The sequence below is a fragment of the Schistocerca gregaria genome, chromosome 6 (genome assembly GCF_023897955.1).
Source record: "Schistocerca gregaria isolate iqSchGreg1 chromosome 6, iqSchGreg1.2, whole genome shotgun sequence".
Lineage (NCBI taxonomy): Eukaryota > Metazoa > Arthropoda > Insecta > Orthoptera > Acrididae > Schistocerca > Schistocerca gregaria.
The window spans coordinates 503416840-503434992 of record NC_064925.1 but is presented as its reverse complement, the minus strand read 5'-3'; the positions used below and the strand labels follow the sequence as shown (position 1 = coordinate 503434992).

The following is an 18153-nucleotide window of genomic DNA, read 5'->3' as shown; positions in this document are numbered from 1 at the left end:
TCTATTTGCATCATGTAACACACAGTAAAAATATTAAGGTCCTGCATCAAATAGTTTTTTTCAGAAATGGGTCAAACACTTGTCTAAAGTAACATGGGTTAGATAGGCAGGGTGTGGTCCACTTAAGGCGGCCACTTGCCTAAAACAGGAAATCCGGATTTGAGTCCCGGTCCGGCAAAAATTTTTATTGTCACCATTCTATTACGCAGCTGGAGGTGAATAGGTCTTTCGTAGCAGCTGTTTGTCGCTGCAGTGCCTGTTTCTTCGGAAGTGCATGCTTGCTCGAAGGAACATGGCGTCATACTTATTCACAATACAGGCACTGCAATTTCGTATTATCTGAATTAGTCTATACAACCTCATTCTAAAATATTTACTATTCCTCCTGTATTCACTCGTTATGTATTTACAGAGTGTTTTCGTAAGAGTGTGCAAAAATGTAGCAGGACGTGGAGAATGCTCCACTGAACAATTTGAGGTAGGGAAGTTGGGGTTGGAGAAGTCAGCTTATGAAACGTCCCCTTTGAAAAATTTATACACGACTGTGCTTAAACTGACACACAATAGTTTTTAGCGCAACGCAATCTGACTTTCAAAAATCCCTACAAAAGAATAGCCCTGACCAACATTAACCTATACCTTTCACAAATCACTTACCTCACAAAAATCTTCGTTACTCGAACTACTGCAATACAGCGAGCACCACTACTGCCAGCTAAATGAAAGATTCAAACTACGGAAGGCACTAACTACTGACAGGTATAGTTAGCGAATGAAAGATTTTAATAGAGAACAAACAGTGTATTTACCTTAATAGTCAAAATATATATGGTAGTTCATGACATCCAGTCTTACAAATTACAAAACTCCGCCATCTCTCTCCCCACGTCCACCACTGCTGGCGTCTCACATCCAACTGCGCAACGCTACGCGCTGTTAGCATCCAGCTGCCGCTACCCAACACTACAATGGCAGACAACAATGCAAACCAGCCACAGACTGCACACGGCACAGCCAGTGATTTTTATACAGAGTGCTACGTGGCGGCGGCTTTACCAATAAAAAAAACCTAAACAGCCTACTTACAAGCTTAAGGTGATATAGAAGTAAACTTGTCAACTGCTTTGTCTAGCGTTACTGTTTTCCGGCTTATTTATAACTAATATGCGTACAAGTATACACGTACTGTGCTGTTCATTTAAATGTACATTCTTTATTTCCTGCAAGAAAACAAGGAGGACGAACCTGTTTACTAGGAAGTCAGGACGCAGGTTTTGTCTACTTTACTTGTCCGTAAGATGGCTCATTCTCCCATTACAGAACGTGCTATAAATCAGAAACAGACCCATTCATTACTCAGTGCTATTCAGAGACGTACAGTACAATACGATGGAGCAGTGGAGAAGTGCCGGTAAGTTTCGCAGAACTCACTGACATGGACTTTATGTATGGGGAAGTACGTTCCAGGCTGCTGACAGGCTGCCAGGTAATGGTTTCCTAACAGGCATCATCTGTCACGACGAGTGTCTATTTCTCTGTATCGACGAATGCGGGAGACTGGTTCATTTAGAGAGGAAACGAGGGACCTGGCAAGCACTCGCACGCCCAACTTTCAAGAAGAGGGCTGCTCATACCAGCGTGTGGCGAGGACTCCAAGAACAACAGTTACACCCACGTCTCCCTCAACGAGTCCATGCAATGCTTGTGACTGTCTTCGCACCATAGATAGCATTATGTTAGTGGCTGCTCCAAAAATGGATTAATCGACCAGATTTCCTCCAAATCGTCCTGTTTGCTGACGAGACCTCCTTTGATTGTGATGGTATTTTGAACAGCAGGAATATCTATGTGTGGGATGAGGAAAACCCTCACGCTGTAGTAGAATCACATCATCAGGTACCTTCTGCTGTGAATATCTGGGCTGGCATTGTAGGCTACAGTCTTGTTGGGCCATATCTTCTACCTGGCCGTCTGAATGGGCACCTGCACTTAAGGTTCGTTCAAAAAGTTCTACCTGAGTTGTTGGAGAACGTACCCTTGGCTTTTCGTGGGAAGATGTGGAGACAACATGACGGCGCACCGCCTCACTTCAGTGTGGATGTCCACAACCATCTCAGCACTGTATTTCCTGGCCGCTGGATTGGAAGGGTAGGTCCTTTTCCATGGCCTGCCTGTACATCCGACCTGAATCCCCTTCATTATTTCCTATGGGGATATCTAAAGTCACTTGTGTATGAGACCACAGTGGATACGCATATGACCTGAATCCCCTTCATTCTTTCCTGTGGGGATATCTAAAGTCACTTGTGTATGAGATCCCAATGGATACGAAGATGGAATTAGTTGCCAAAACTGTAGCTGCCTGTGATGTGTCTCTAAACGCACCAGGGATATGTGTCAGGGTGCATTAGAATCATTTTCGACAATGTCATGCTTGCATTGAGGTTTATGGCCGTCAGTTCCCGCACATTTTGTAAGATAAATTACAAATGGTACGTTCATTGTTCATTGATGGTATTTGCAGTCAACTATAAGTAATGTAAATAAAAAAGTACACAGTAATGAAATTTTATTCCTATTATCTCCTTAAGCTGGTTTCTCCGATCCCAGGCTCTCTGCCTCAATTTGTTCAGTGCACCATTGTCTGCGTCCTGTTAAGTTTTTGCACGCTCTTACGGAAACATCCTGAATGTTTTGTGGCCTGTATCAGCTGCCTCAATGATTATAGCGGGCTTAAACGGGCTGACTCGCATACTGCAACTTCACTCAGTTGGTTTCCAAGATGTTACTCCAGGAGGGTGTTAAATGAATGTGCGAAGCGGAAAATAATACACGCTAAATGAAGATTTGGCCCTGTCTGACTACCCCCTGAAGCAGATCTTAGGATCTCTCAATGCTCTTTAACATATAAATTCCAACCTAAACAGAAATGAACTGATTAAAATAAAATGATAAATATTGTTGCTGCTTATACATTTATTGCTTATTACAAACAATCTTTATTACAAATATTTACATTTCCTAACTAAAATTACTGATCCATTGAAGAACTCTGCCCCTTTATTATGACTGCGCGATATAACATAAAAAACGCGAAATGAGTGACGTCATCTACGCAACAAACACATGAAGACCCTACTTTTAAAGATTATCTACAATGGAGTGCAACGTCAGTGGAAATAAATCCTACGTGATCACAGCTGTTAGCCTTATAGCCCCTAATAAGCCAAAGCAATGAGCAATATCACCATATGTACTGCGTCTAGTGTGTCGGAGTGATGGTTCTCGTACACGTCTGCGACGATGGAAGAACTCCAGCCACAAAATAAACACTTTCAAAGAGTAGGACGGCTGAAGGGCAGTCCTCTGACTACTGGTTTGATGCGGCCCACCACGAATTCCTTTCCTGTGCTAACCTCTTCATCTCAGAGTAGCACTTGCAACCTATTCCCATCTCTCTACAGTTTTTGCCCTCTACAGCTCCCTCTAGTACCATGGAAGTCATTCCCTCATGTCTTAGCAGATGTCCTATCGTCCTGTCCCTTCTCCTTATCAGTGTTTTCCACATATTCCTTTCCTCTCCGATTCTGCGTAGAACCTCCTCATTCCTTACCTTATCAGTCCACCTAATTTTCAACATTCGTCTATAGCACCACATCTCAAATGCTTCGATTCTCATCTGTTCCAGTGTTCTACAGACGAGAATCTCGAACTCCCAGCCACAAGGACGGAGTTCAGATAACGTCTCAACGTAATTATAGGCAGAAGTGCTCTCCATCACTGAACGCTGCGTACTCAACGACGACTTCCAACCCGGAGGCGAAGCCCAGAATCGTGTAAGTTCACAACAGTACAGTGCCTAACCGTTCGAACTATACAATCTCGTGAGAGCAAAGGCAGCAAGTCCATCAGTACCAACAAGAAGCTGATACTGAGCGACCGTCACACACGGGAGCTCAAAACGGAAGACTGCCTCTCTCCTGCGCTGGCTTCCCAGCAAGGCTTGGCTCCCCACCCTCGTAATTCCGGAAACGAATCATATTTCCGAAACCACGGAATCTTCTCCCTCTCTACAGATTCTTCCGAACGCCGACCAACCATATTTTAGTCCTTTGTCGTCCAGCGCGGAAAGTTTGCGAGGAAAAACCTATACTCGTACAATGGTATGCTTCTGAGTAAAAATCCTTGTAAATAACCCAGCCTGTGTGGTTAATGAGCTGCCGATTCTTCGTACCTCTCACCTGCTTGCAAGATTTTCAGCGTTTCCGTAGTATACTCCTTCCGGTTCGGCTACAAAACTGGCCGGTCGAGACTCTATTGTGCTCCAGCACTTAGGTACTACGACGTCCGCCTTGCTATTTCCTGTGTTTAAGCAGGACCAACACACCTGTGTGGGTCTTCCACCCAGGGCTTCAGTTCCACCAACCGTTCCATTTCCACTGGCGTTCCAACCTCTACTAGTATAGGCAATCATTCATTACGGCGCTTTTATAAAAAAGACACTCTATCACCATTCATGCAATGAGCGTTAACAATTATTTGCAAGGCGTACGTGACAATGTCAGTCTCCTTTATATATTCATATATATGATGTACAACCTATCACATGATACCTAATTGTGTTTGTAGATCACGGCAAAGTATGTGGATGAGTGCTTGTAAGGTGCGAATTTATAGCCACCTTAGAGGTTCACTCGGAAGATGCTCGGAACGTATGTGGTCGAAACATCACTTGTACAAATAGAGTTTCTACGGTTGCACGTTCGTAATCTAATGTATCAACGAGCCCGGAAAACACCAGGAACTACAAATTAAGCCTGTTCTTTCCCGCGCTCTCTTCTCGTGTTCAGAAGGAAATAGGTCACATCGGAGAAAAGTGAGTGCAATGAGAACTGTCAGCCCTCGTTGCTGCGGACGTCCCTTATGTTTATGCGCGCCTGGTTCGCCACTGACGTGAAATAATTTCGTCTGCACCGCTGTTTACTCACCGCACGGTACATTAACTCTGATTAAAATTCTTTGTGTGTTACACATTGCGCATGCAAATTTGAGCCCTCCCCTTCACTGCATATCTGCTGCTCCCTTATGGGAGTTAATGTACTGAATAAACATGAAATTCTGCTGAAGAGAGACACTGCGAAGAGAAAAGAACTGCTTAATTCTGTACACTGCGGATGTCACTCGCTGCGAAAGAAACTCTGGAAAAACTGAGGATGCATTAAGTAACGTATTCTAATGCTCGGAATACGCTTGATACTGTTTTACCAACACGTCTCTCAGTATTTTTATTTACAAACACAACTAATGCTTTTTTATTCGCCGTGAACTGACGACCCTTCCATAATATTCCATGCTACGTATTTCTTTTTTTTATCTCTGGAGATCAGTGCCGGCCACGAAAAGCGCTTGCCCTTTTTCGGCAGACGACATAGCTGTATACAAGCGGAACATTGTTGAAAGGTCTGCTGGTTGATTACTCCACGACAGAAGAAGCGAGACCGCCGAAACTAATTCGAGCTGATGAAAATTTCCGCACAGTTTTGCTTTAAAGACAGATTACTTCCTGTCCCGGTGTTTCATACGAGTGCCCGTTTCTCTGCTGCCGTCGAAAGTATTCTCTTTTTTTACTTGCCACTTTGGTCCTACCCGTCTTCTAATTGGTTATATGCGGTCCACCACCGCTTGTGGCAACCTCCTGATATCAGAGTACCACTTGCAACCTACGTCCATAACTACACTACTGGCCATTAAAGTTGCTACACCATGAAGATGACGTGCTACAGACGTGAAATTTAACCGACAGGAAGAAGGTGCTGTGATATGCAAATAATAAGCTTTTCAGAGCATTCACAAAGGTTGGCGACGGTGGCGACATCTACAACGTGCTGACACGAGGAAAGTTTCCAACCGATTTCTCATACACAAACAGCAGTTGACCGGCGTTGCATGGTGAAACGTTGTTGTGATACCTCGTGTAACGAGGAGAAATGCGTATCATCACGTTTCCGACTTTGATAAAGGTCGGATTGTAGCCTATGGCGATTGCGGTTTATCGTATCGCGACATTGCTGCTCGCGTTGGTCGAGATCCAATGACTGTTAGCAGAATATGGAATCGGTGGGTTCAGGAGGGTAATAGGGAACGCCATGCTGGATCCCAACGGCCTCGTATCATTAGAAGTAGGTATGACAGGCAGCTTATCCGCATGGCTGTAACGGATCGTGCATCCACGTCTCGATCCCTGAGTCAACAGATGGGGACCTTTGCAAGACAACAACCATCTCCAAGAACAGTTCGACGACGTTTGCAACAGTATGGACTATCAGCTCGGAGATCATGGCTGTGGTTACCCTTGACGCTGCATCACAGACAGGAGCGCCTGTGGTGGTGTACTCAACGACGAGCCTGGATGCACGAATGGCAAAACGTCATTTTTTCGGATGAATCCTTGTTCCGTTTACAGTATCATGATGGTCGCATCCGTGTTTGGCAACATCGCGGTGAACGCACATTGGAAGCGTGTATTCGTCATCGTCATACTGGCGTATCACCCGGCGTGATGGTATGGGATGCCATTGGTTACACGTCTCTGTCACCTCTTGTTCGCATTGACGGCACTGTGAACAGTGGACGCTACATTTCAGATGTGTTACGACCCGTGGCTCTACCCTTCATTCGATCCTTGCGAAACCCTACATATCAGCAGGATAATGCACGACCGTATGTTGCAGGTCCTGTACGGGCCTTTCTGGATACAGAAAATGTTCGACTGCTGCCCTGGCCAGCACATTCTCCAGATCTCTCACCAATTGAAAACGTCTGGTCAATGGTGGCCAAGCAATAGACTCGTCACTACTCTTGATGAACTGTGGTATCGTGTTGAAGCTGCATGGGCAGCTGTACCTGTACACGCCATCCAAGCTCTGTTTGACTCAATGCCCAGGCGTATCAAGGCCGTTATTACGGCCAGAGGTGGTTGTTCTGAGTACTTATTTCTCAGGATCTATTCATCCAAATTGGGTGAAAATGTAATCACATGTCATTTCTAGTATAACATATTTGTCCAATGAATACTCGTGTATCATCTCCATTTCTTTCTGGTGTAGCAATTTTAGTGGCCTGTAGTGTATTTGTTAGATATATTTCAATCTCGGCCTTCTTCTACAGTTTTTACCCTCTAATGCTGCATCTAGTACAGTGGCAGTTATTCACTGATGCATGAACACATGCTCTATTGTCTTATCAGCGTTGCCACATGGTCATTTATTCGCCAATTCTGTGGAGGACCTTCTCAATTTCTTATCGGTCCATCTATTTTCAGCATGCTTCTACAGTACTCTATATTAAACGATTCGTGTCGCTCCTTTTCTGATTTTCTCAAAGCCCGCGGCTCACTGCCAATGGATGCTTTGCTCCAAACCTGCAGTCTCAGATACTTCTTCCTGTAATTATGACCTATATAAGATACTAGCAGACTTTTCTTGGCCATAATAGACCTCTGTGCCTGAGTTAATCAGCCTTGCTTCGTCCTTCATCTGCTGTTTTGCTTTCAAGGCAACAGAATTCCTTAACTTTGCCTACTTCAAAGTCTCCAATTTTGACGTTATGTTTGTAGCTAATTACATTTCTGATACTTCTCATTACTTTAGTCTTTCTTCGTTTTACACTCTGTCCATATTCTGTATTTATTAGGCACCTCACTCCGTTCAGTAGTTCTTGAATTAGCCTTCATTTTCATTGAGGAGAGCAATATATCAGCCAATTTTATTGTTGATAATCTTCCACTCTGAATTTTTAATTCCTCAGTTGATTCTTCCTTTTATTTCCTTCAGTGCTTCTCCGATGTAAAGATTAAACAGTAGGCACGGAAGATGGTTCAGATGATGTTCAGATGTGTGTGAAATCTTATGGGACTTAACTTCTAAGGTCATCAGTCCCTAAGCTTACGCACTACTTAACCTAAAATATTCTAAGGACAAACACACACATCCATGCATGAGGGAGGACTCGAACCTCCGCCGGGATCTGCCGCACAGTACATGACTGCAGCGCCTTAGACCGCTCGGCGAAAGATGGTTCAAATGGCTCTAAGCACCATGGGACTTAACATCTGAGGTCATCAGTCCCCTAGACTTAGAACTACTTAAACCTAACTAACCTAAGGACATCACACCATCCATGCCAGAGGCAGGATTCGAACCTGCGACCCTAGCAGCAGCGCGATTCCAAGCTGATGTGCCTAGAACCACTCGGCCACAGCGGAAACGAAAGAATTCATCCGTCTTATACCCTTTTTAATGAGTGCCCTTCGTTCTTGGTCTTCCATTCTTATTTTTTCCAATTGCTTCTTGCACATATAATATACTACCCGCCTTTCTATAGAGCTTTCATTTTTTCTGTATTTCGAACATGTTGCACAATATTACATTATTGATTCTTAAGTCTCGCTTCCATTATCAAAGTGCCTCCCTTGGTGCCTATACCTTTCCTAAGCCAAACTGATCTTTCCTAACAGATTCTCAATTTTCTTTTCCATTCTTCTGTGTACCATTCTTGTTAGGAACGTAGATGCATGGCCTGTTAAGCTGTTGGTATCTGTACAATTGTGTGGAAGATATTTTTCGTAAAGCCTAATGGTATTTCTTCAGAAACAATCACATTCTGTATTCAGTAGACCGTTCATTCCTGTATTCTTCTGCACTTTCACCAATGTTAACAGAAAGTTGAAGCCATGAAATTTAGAGGTATGTGGACGGAATCGATAAATTTTATCGCTGACAGACGACGGTCGACAATCAGGTTTTATTTCTGACAAGAATTATCTCTACCGAACAAGTGTAGCGATCACGCCCCTTTCCCAAGGTGATGATGATGATGATGAGGCCCCATACTCCGAGGAGCGTAGGGGACGATGAGGGAGACCCGCACCGCCGACTAGGCAAGGTCCTAGCGGAGGCGGTTTGGCATTGCCTTCCTCCGACCTTAATAGGGATGAATGATGATGATGATGAAGACGACACAACACAACCCAGTCATCTCGAGGCAGGGAAAATCCCTGACTCCACCGGCAGTCGAACCCGGGACCTCCTGCTCGTTAAACGAGAACGCTACCGGGAGACCAAGAGCTGCGGACTTTCACACAGTAGTTACCTCTTTCTCCGGCGCCCGACCTGTCAGTCGGCAAGACTCAGCGGAACCAGGATCAACTCCGAGGATGTCCAGCGCAGTTGTGGTCGAAACGCAAGGAACGAAAATGTTTCATGGACCATAGTCATAAAACCAAGAAGATCCACCAGCAGGTAAGACATCCGACCGTGAAAGCCTTCACTGTAACATTACGTCGCTGGTTTAGCATTTCTAAGCTGTTTTCAGTAATATAATTTCGTGTTACTGCATACTCACTAATTTCACCTTCGTCAGTCAATTAATTTATTGCATTTTTGTGAAATGAATTGAATTCGTGTAATTACAAATGACTTCAGCTTATTTAAATTAATCTGAAACTTGTTTCTGGCTCAAAACGGGCCGGTTACACAGCAATTTAAAAAGTACTTGATTGTCTCTCTAGTGAATAGCGCATGCGTACGTGCACTCGTATGTGCATTTTTGAGGCCCAACTAACCAGCTGAAACGTGTGTTATTTATTATGTAAAGATAAAACTGGCAACAAGAGATATCAGAAATTTGTAAAGAGGTAGAAATTTACATCAGGTAAGAAAAAAATGTGTGTGAAATCTTATGGGACTTAACTGCTAAGGTCATCAGTCCCTAAGCTTACACACTACGTAACCTAAATTATCCTAAGGACAAACACACATACCCATGCACGAGGGAGGACTCGAACCTCCGCCGGGACCAGTCGCACAGTCCATGACTGCAACGTCCAGACCGCTCGGCTAATCCCGCGCGACATCAGGGAAACACAAACAACAGAAAACAAGAGGTATACCATGGTAGAAACGGTGGAAGATTGACTGAATAAAAACTAAAAAAAAAGTAATGACTTGCTTAATAATTTTGAAGTAAATGATGCGATGACAATAACTGGTACATTAACCATGAGAAGTCTTCCTTAGAGGGCAGTAGCTAAAACAATATAACGTATATAATTAAAATTATTGAAGTAAACGTTCCTCTGCCTATGTAGCTGAGCAATCAGTATGTCTATCTGCCACACAGAGGACCTAAATGCTATATATGGCTCTGCCAAAGCTTTCTCGGTCTTGGAAGGAGTGAAACGGTACATATATGCACTTAGGTTCTTGATGACAACTGAAGTTGTGAATAAATGAGTAGCTTCGGTGTGAAAGAAGCTGAAATTAAAGGGGATATGGACGAAACTTCCTGGCAGATTAAAACTGCGTGCCCGACCGAGACTCGAACTCGGGACCTTTGCCTTTCGCGGGCAAGTGCTCTACCAACTGAGCTACCGAAGCACGACTCACGTCCGGTACTCACAGCTTTACTTCTGCCAGTACCTGAGTGAGTACCGGACGTGAGTCGTGCTTCGGTAGCTCAGTTGGTAGAGCACTTGCCCGCGAAAGGCAAAGGTCCCGAGTTCGAGTCTCGGTCGGGCACGCAGTTTTAATCTGCCAGGAAGTTTCATATCAGCGCACACTCCGCTGGAGAGTGAAAATCTCATTCTGGGGATATGGACGGTTTGAAGCCTCTTCATAATGCGTCTAGTGGAACGGTTTGATGCCCCTTCGCAAGATTGCCCAGCTGTTGACAGGGATTCTCGCTTCTTCCTACCTTGGTTGCCGAATCATATTACATCATAACGAGATGTCATGTACATGGTGAGGTGCCGACTAATTTTAGACTGATGTAGAAGAAAGTTTTTAAGGAATTTTGAAATCATGCATCTTCTCTGCCATCTTAATTATTGGGAAAAGGTTTGAAAAGTGAAATGCACAGTATACAGACCGATTATTTTTTCAGGAAAATGAAATCATTATTACACTTTTGACGCAAAGGTGATACTGCAGTGCTGAGTCTTGTAAATAGTATGCGTACTGAAGAGCTAGAGTAATTTGACCACTCCTCTTCCACAATAATAAACTCGTCTACATCAAGCTAGTACTGAAAAAGGGGGTGGTGATAATGCAGAGAAAAATTTCAGTCGATTTCTTGTATGGGAAATGAGAAAATTTGATGTTTTAAGTGGTGTGTAAATGCACAGTGCTCAACGAACGTCCAACAAATTGTGAACTAGATGACTCAGCCGTGTCTCGAAATTTAACTGTACACGAAGAAAAAGGTTCTAAGAGATCTACTCAGCGTAATGTTGATCAGGGATTACATGATAACTTGCTGTGGAAATAGGTGATGGTGTAAATTCTGATTTAGCCTCAACAGAACCTGTTTCACTTCCGATGGTTCAGATGGCTCTGAGCACTATGGGACTTAACATCTGAGGTCATCAGTCCCCTAGAACTCAGAACTACTTAAACATAACTGACCTAAGGACATCAAACACATCCATGCCCGAGGCAGGATTCGAACCTGCGACCGTAGTGGTCGCGCGGTTGCAGACTGAAGCACCTAGAACCGCTCGGCCACACTGGCTGGCTTCACTACCGAATTTAATGTAAGAATCCATGCCAGAATTTGGTGACAAATCAGAAAAGAATATCACTCGCAAAAAAATCTCGTAGCTGATTTCGTGAATAATGATGAAAAGGGATGTAATTTGTTGGATTGCAGCTGTGAAAGCCAAATAATCTCACACTTGGTTAGGTGCACGCGATAACACGACGTTGTACTCAATGTAAACACAGTTCACATAGTTGGACAGCTATCAAATTTCCACCGACAGCGTGCTTTTCACCAATAGCGAACGAGCAGCCTTTCTATGATTGGTTGATGTTCAGAAACAAATGGCGCTCGCCACAACTTACGCGGCTTACTCCATATTACGAGTCCAGCAGAACTCGGAAATGAGGCTTATAGAAACATTGCATACATAAGAAGTAACACTTCCTCCAAAAATATATAAAACACAAGCAATAACAACCAAAATAAATTATAAGAGAAAGACAGATGTGGTAAATGGTAACAACCACTGTTAATGGTAGAATCAACAACGCCAACGCCGATTATGAACACACTTCACTAAAAGCAAACATTACGAAACGTCAGCAAGAAAAGAAATTAAAATGGGAACTGTTTTTAGTCTTTATAAGGAAAGAGCGTTCTGCATCTGCTGCTTATCTCTACATGAGCGATGCGCTGGCGGCGTACTTGAAGCAGCTGCGTCAGTTGTCAAATTGCAGCAGATATGTCCCCTAACTTCCTATAAGTTTCTTCGGGCAATAATATTATCCTCAGATCCAAGTTAGCATGTCTACGACTATAATGTACTCTCGCACACGATTTCATTATCAACATCCCGTATACAGTTTTAAAATGTTGTGACATTCGCTTCAACTCGCCGATCGCGAAGCTCTACAGTCCATCCGCTTTTAGCACGCTTGTGACGATCGCGTATACACAGTTCTGGCGAAACAGTTTCACAAATAGTAAACAGTTTAAAAGTCTTCACAGCAACTGTTAATGTTTTAACGCGCGTGGCAATTCACTAAATTGCAAATAAAGTACATACGTTTATGCAACTCAGTTAAAAGCAAAACAATTTCGTGTTAACGACGACGATTACTGACTACTCGCGATGCATTTTGTCATTGTTTTTCGTAATACTCCGCGAAGCTCGCAATATTCAAACAGTATAACTCTTTCTTTTATAATGTTCACGTCAGAATTCAAACTGTGTCCAAATCATAAAAGCTTATCCGTAAAATAGCGTGTGTTTACATCCGACGCGGTCTTAACACTATTAACAACACACGCGCGTACTCACCACATCATACCACTACACACCCACCGATTACCACTGTTCGACTGTAGGTCTCGATATCGCTTTTGCAACACAGTTTATACAACAGTTCTGCATATTACATTTAGTCTCTCGCAGCGAATTTAACAAAAGAATTACAAAGAAGGTGAAACATAATTTTGTGACATATAATGAACTGTTGTTCTTCATTACGTAGGTAATTCCAGTCGTATTTAACTCTGGTTCTACCTGTGCTACGTAAGACTTATCGAAGTTTGTACTATTTTATCCCGTTTGAAGCTCATTTATAAGTGTTACTCAGTAATTTGTAAAATTAATTTTTGTTAAAAGCTATATTGACTATACGTGTGATTTCCTTCAGAAAATGTGTAATATACAAAATTGTTTTACTCACGATACTAGTGGCTCGCTTGTGGCGTTCATTACTTTTACTTGGCAGCGTGACTAGTTGCCACACCTCCTCAAACAACACCTGTGTTACTTATGTTTTATATTTTAACGTATGACTTGAGCAACTCAGCTCTTAAATCACTGAACATCTTTGACGAAATGTTCTTCATGTAAGTACTATTTGTTTCACACTTGTTTACATTAATGTAAATTTTATTAGATAAGAATTTAATGTGACATATTCATTTTAGGTATGAAGTCACCCTTAGAGGTGACGAAACCTGGTCAAGGTATGTAGAAAACCTATGCAACCGGTTGGCTGATATTTAAAATATTTTTCAAATTTTGAAACATAAAATGAAATTTTGGATTTTCAGTTAGTAAGATATTCGTGTAGCATATAAACCAAGTAATCTATTGTTATGTTTCATAGAATAGAACAAAAAAATAATCTAGACCATCAAAGGTATATGTGGAGGTAAAAGGAAGCAAAAGAAAGAAGGAAAATTTACCTCATGCAATTTAGCAATATCGTCACAAAATTATGTCGAAGAGTTCTTCCAAAATGAATGAAAGATAGCGAAATCGCAAGGCTAAACATGAAAAGTGCACACTGGAAACATTCTCTCTCTTATGAAAGACAGAGATAGATAGAAAGAGAGGTATATAAACAGAGAGAGAGAGAGAGAGAGAGAGAGAGAGAACCAAGGTTTGTTAGTTTGTTGTGTACATAGCCATGTAGTACACAGCCATACCACGAATGGACACCACCATACAGGCACACCTTCCCCCAATTCTGATCAGCTCTAATGCAGCATATATGCTGGATAAGGCTCAGTCTTAAAATCTTGAGAGCATGAAAGTATTATTCAGCTGCAACGGCGACGGTCCTGCCAGCAGCTTGAGCGGCACCAAACCTAGGGAGTTGACACAAAGAACTTGACAGTGCAGGTACAAGGTGGTAGAGTCTATGCTCGTTGAGGGAACAGAGGCTGATAGGACGCTTGGTCAGCGTTAAGAACTGACACTTCTGTTTCACTCAAAAGTGAAGGAATATCCAAATATTAAAAACTCGATAGTAATTCAACAACTCTTCATATAACAAATCTGAGTGCATCAAAATCACAATACAATCGTAAAGCCACTATTGAAATACTAGTGTCTGTGCTATCTAAAATAATATGGAAGTCAGCTTTCGAATGCAAGCACATCAGTTGAGAACTACATAAAGTTCAATAACGAGAAAACACTAAGCGTAATCTCAACAGATATTCTGTCAGAAAGTAGCAGTGGGCTCTACCCATCAGTCGTGAACACTACACAGAATCAATCTAATTTTAAGATAGAACATAGATTTAGTGCATACCAGGCTAAGATTTCATGTCCTCCACATGAACACCGTCAGTGAATCCAGCGTGCTCCTTTCATAGTCAATCATCCATGCATTCTAATTGTTAATTATTTCCTCAATACTGTGCTGTGTGGAAGTACCTTATCAGTTTTTGTATGCAATTATTGAATGCAATGTATGTTGTTTGGTACCATTCAAACCAAAACGAATTGAACTTTATATAATATAAATATTTTTGTTGCAATAGTATAAGGCAAAGCGTGGTGGTCCATTTGTTAAGGCTTCCACTTTATTGCGCATTCGAGTTAAGAAAGACAGTAAGTTCGGAGGAAGACTGTAGCCCATTGGCATGGACCTATATGCAGTCACATGTCTTATTGGAGCTGATTGCCACTGGTGTGATGTCCAGAGACCATCTGGCAGCCAGGAGACGGTGTTAAAAGTTACTTTATGTTATGTGAGAGAAGAAGCAGTTACATTCAGGGAGTCCAGGCTAAGATTTCATGTCCTCCACATGAACACCGTCAGTGAATCCAGCGTGCTCCTTTCATAGTCAATCATCCAAGCATTCTAACTGTTAATTATTTCTTCAATACTATGCTGTGTGGAAGTACCTTATCAGTTTTTGTATGCAATTATTGAATGCAATGTATGTTGTTTGGTACCATTCAAACCAAAACTAATTAGTGAATCCAGCGTTCTCCTTTCATAGCCAATCATCCATGCATTCTAATTGTTAATTATTTCTTCAATGCTATGCTGAGTTTCCGAGTGTTTCGGCAGCGCTGCCTTGCAGAATACATGACATGGATCTCCTCCCGTGAATGAAGTTTTGATGCGCCACCGTTTCCATTACTCGTCAGTTTTTGTCTTGATAAAATTATTTATGTTTTCGCCGCACTCGCAGGCACTGGTGAGTGTCCCAATACGAGCTTAGCACAAACATTCGCCGTTTCTGCGGTCGCTGTTTTGCAAACAGTCCACGCATCGCATTCCAATTTCGCATTATTTTACTCACTGAAATTACAGTCTGTCCCAAAAATATTGATTGTGGATTCACTTCACGTTAACAGTTCACATTTATAAGCAAATTCACAGTTTTTCATGCGTAATATTGACGTTTGGCGTCTTCACCGCTGTTGAACGTTCAATACTAGCACTTCAATGTCCGTATCACAGTTTCACCTTCTCAGTTTTTCACAGTGTTTAAAGTAACTGTTTCGATTAGTTCACAAACACTAATGTATTTCATTCAGTCTGAACTGGATTTTGGCTCGTGCTGGATTTTACCAATCTCTCGCACTAATTATCTCTTTTCATTTTCCACTTAGAATCGTACTTACTTTCAGATTTTTTTTTGACTGTACAATTGTATTTCCGTCTCATCTGAGGTAAGTCCCCATGTCATGTCTGCCCGCTCATTGCGTACTTGCCCTCCAGAGCCAGGCTCGACTTTACAATACTTTGCCTCTCGCATTATTGTATACATTTTATAATCTAGGCCTAGCGTGCAAGTTCCTAGATTAATGTTAGATTTGTGACTTTTGTTTACACTACAAATTTGTGCAAATCTCTGCCTTAGCAGATGGCAATATATGCTTAGCGGTAGTCGCATTTACTGATTTGCTTTGTACCTTGTCCACAACACATGAGGTACCTTGGGTGATGTACACCCTGCACTCATGTTGTTTAGTAAATGGTGATTGACCATATTTCAAGATCGATATAGACATAAATACATGGAACAACATATAGACTATAATATTGAATTTCGTAAGTTTCATTACTACTACAGTTCAAAAATATTCATGACACACTAATGAGAAATCTTTTCATCATTACATGCTGTTGAATTTTTTTTGTAAAATGTTTTTAAAGCATTTTTAAAAAAATGAAATTTGTAAAATATTCTTAAACTTATGTTCATTTTCTTTCTTTTAAAATACTGTTACTCCTTAACATCTACAAAATTGAATCGCACTAATCTTGTGTGCCTAATTGTCTTTAAATGTTACACTAAAGTCTGAACATTTACACACAGAAAAAAATACACTCTAAGCTTAACCTACTACACACATATGTAAACCTTGCTCTACTGAGCGAACTTCTTTAAGTCTTTGCAAGTATTTTCCTTGTTCCCTTCGTAATTGCCTCCCTATTTGACCACAGGATGGTGTAGTTTGGGTGACAGAAAGTATCGTGAGGTACCACTTCGATGTTATAGGTGCAGCCCTTGATAACACCGGGTTTTTCCGAAAAAACATTCTCATAATCTGTAAGTAGCCGAGTCAATTCGTTTTGTTGTTCTTCAGTCAAATGTTCTGACTCACTGACTTTCATGGCTATGAATTTCCCTTTTTCCTCTTTGTCTTGTCTTGTACTTAAGTCAGAATATAAATTCATTACCTGTATTCCTTCGAATCTAGACTGAAAGTTCCGGCAATATTTACCGTGAACTTCCCGTGACCTCAACAATGGCAAAATTACACGTCTACCCTCATTCATAAGGCTTACTTCCTCGCACAAGAGGTCGATTTTTGCGTCCCTCTGGCGTAAAAATTCCGTCCCCAAAATGCAAGCAACACCTAATCCCCTAACTACTAGGAACGAGCTTTTCATTGCTTCATTTCCTACCGTAAACTGAACTTGCACCTGGTGCTTTATGATATGAGATTGAGCACCTATTGCACCTGTTACACGACAATTCTTCACTGGCAATACTGGTATTCTATTATTTTGACTCAAGTACTTATAAAAATTTGCACTCATGACATTGGTTGACGCACCGGCATCGACTATTATCTGTGTTGGTGCTCAGTACATATCTGCTTGCAATGTAGCCTGCGCAACACTTTTGTAGGTTCGGTTACATTTCTGCGGCGTACCTACTAGTTCCTTTTCTATTTTTATTCCCTCATTGTATCTCAGCATACAAAGTTTATGGCTGTCATCCGTGAATGTGCCTTCACTGCACCATCCTGGAGCCAACAACGGAGAGCGTATTGTGGCTGTCTTTAGTTTAACGGATGAGCATTAGTGGGTTGACAGTTGTCTGTCACTTCCACTAACCTCACATTGTGGTTCTGGTTGTTGTTGTTGCTACTTTGAACTTTATATAATGTAAATATTTTTGATGCAATAGTATAAGGCAAAGCGCGGTGGTCCATTTGTTAAGGCTTCCACTTTATTGCGCATTCGAGTTAAGAAAGACAGTAAGTTCGGAGGAAGACTGTAGCCCATTGGCATGGACGTATATGCAGTCACATGTCTTATTGGCGCTGAGTGCCACTGGTGTGATGTCCAGAGACCATCTGGCAGCCAGGAGACGGTGTTAAAAGTTACTTCATGTTATGTGAGAGACGAAGCAGTTACATTCAGGGAGTCATAAGTACAGTTTTCAAGTGGTGGTTTAACTTGGGCAGTATATGGTCGCTCTAAATACAGGGTATACATAAAGTCCGCGAACACTTTCAATTATTTATTGCACAAGAACCAAACATTGTACACATAGCATACAAATTTCATTTTGAAGAGATATTCTGAAAGGTTTTTTTTA

At 41.9% G+C, this 18153-nt stretch overlaps 2 non-coding genes across 2 annotated transcripts; one reads left to right on the top strand and one right to left on the bottom strand.

Annotated features, from left to right (window-relative positions):
• Positions 1-10359: 10359 nt before the first annotated feature.
• Positions 10360-10436, bottom strand: Trnas-cga (transfer RNA serine (anticodon CGA)). The gene has a single exon. It is a non-coding gene; the product is annotated as a tRNA-Ser (tRNA).
• Positions 10437-10504: 68 nt separating this feature from the next.
• Trnas-cga (transfer RNA serine (anticodon CGA)) lies at positions 10505-10581 on the top strand. Its single transcript has one exon. It is a non-coding gene; the product is annotated as a tRNA-Ser (tRNA).
• The last annotated feature ends 7572 nt before the right edge of the window (positions 10582-18153 follow it).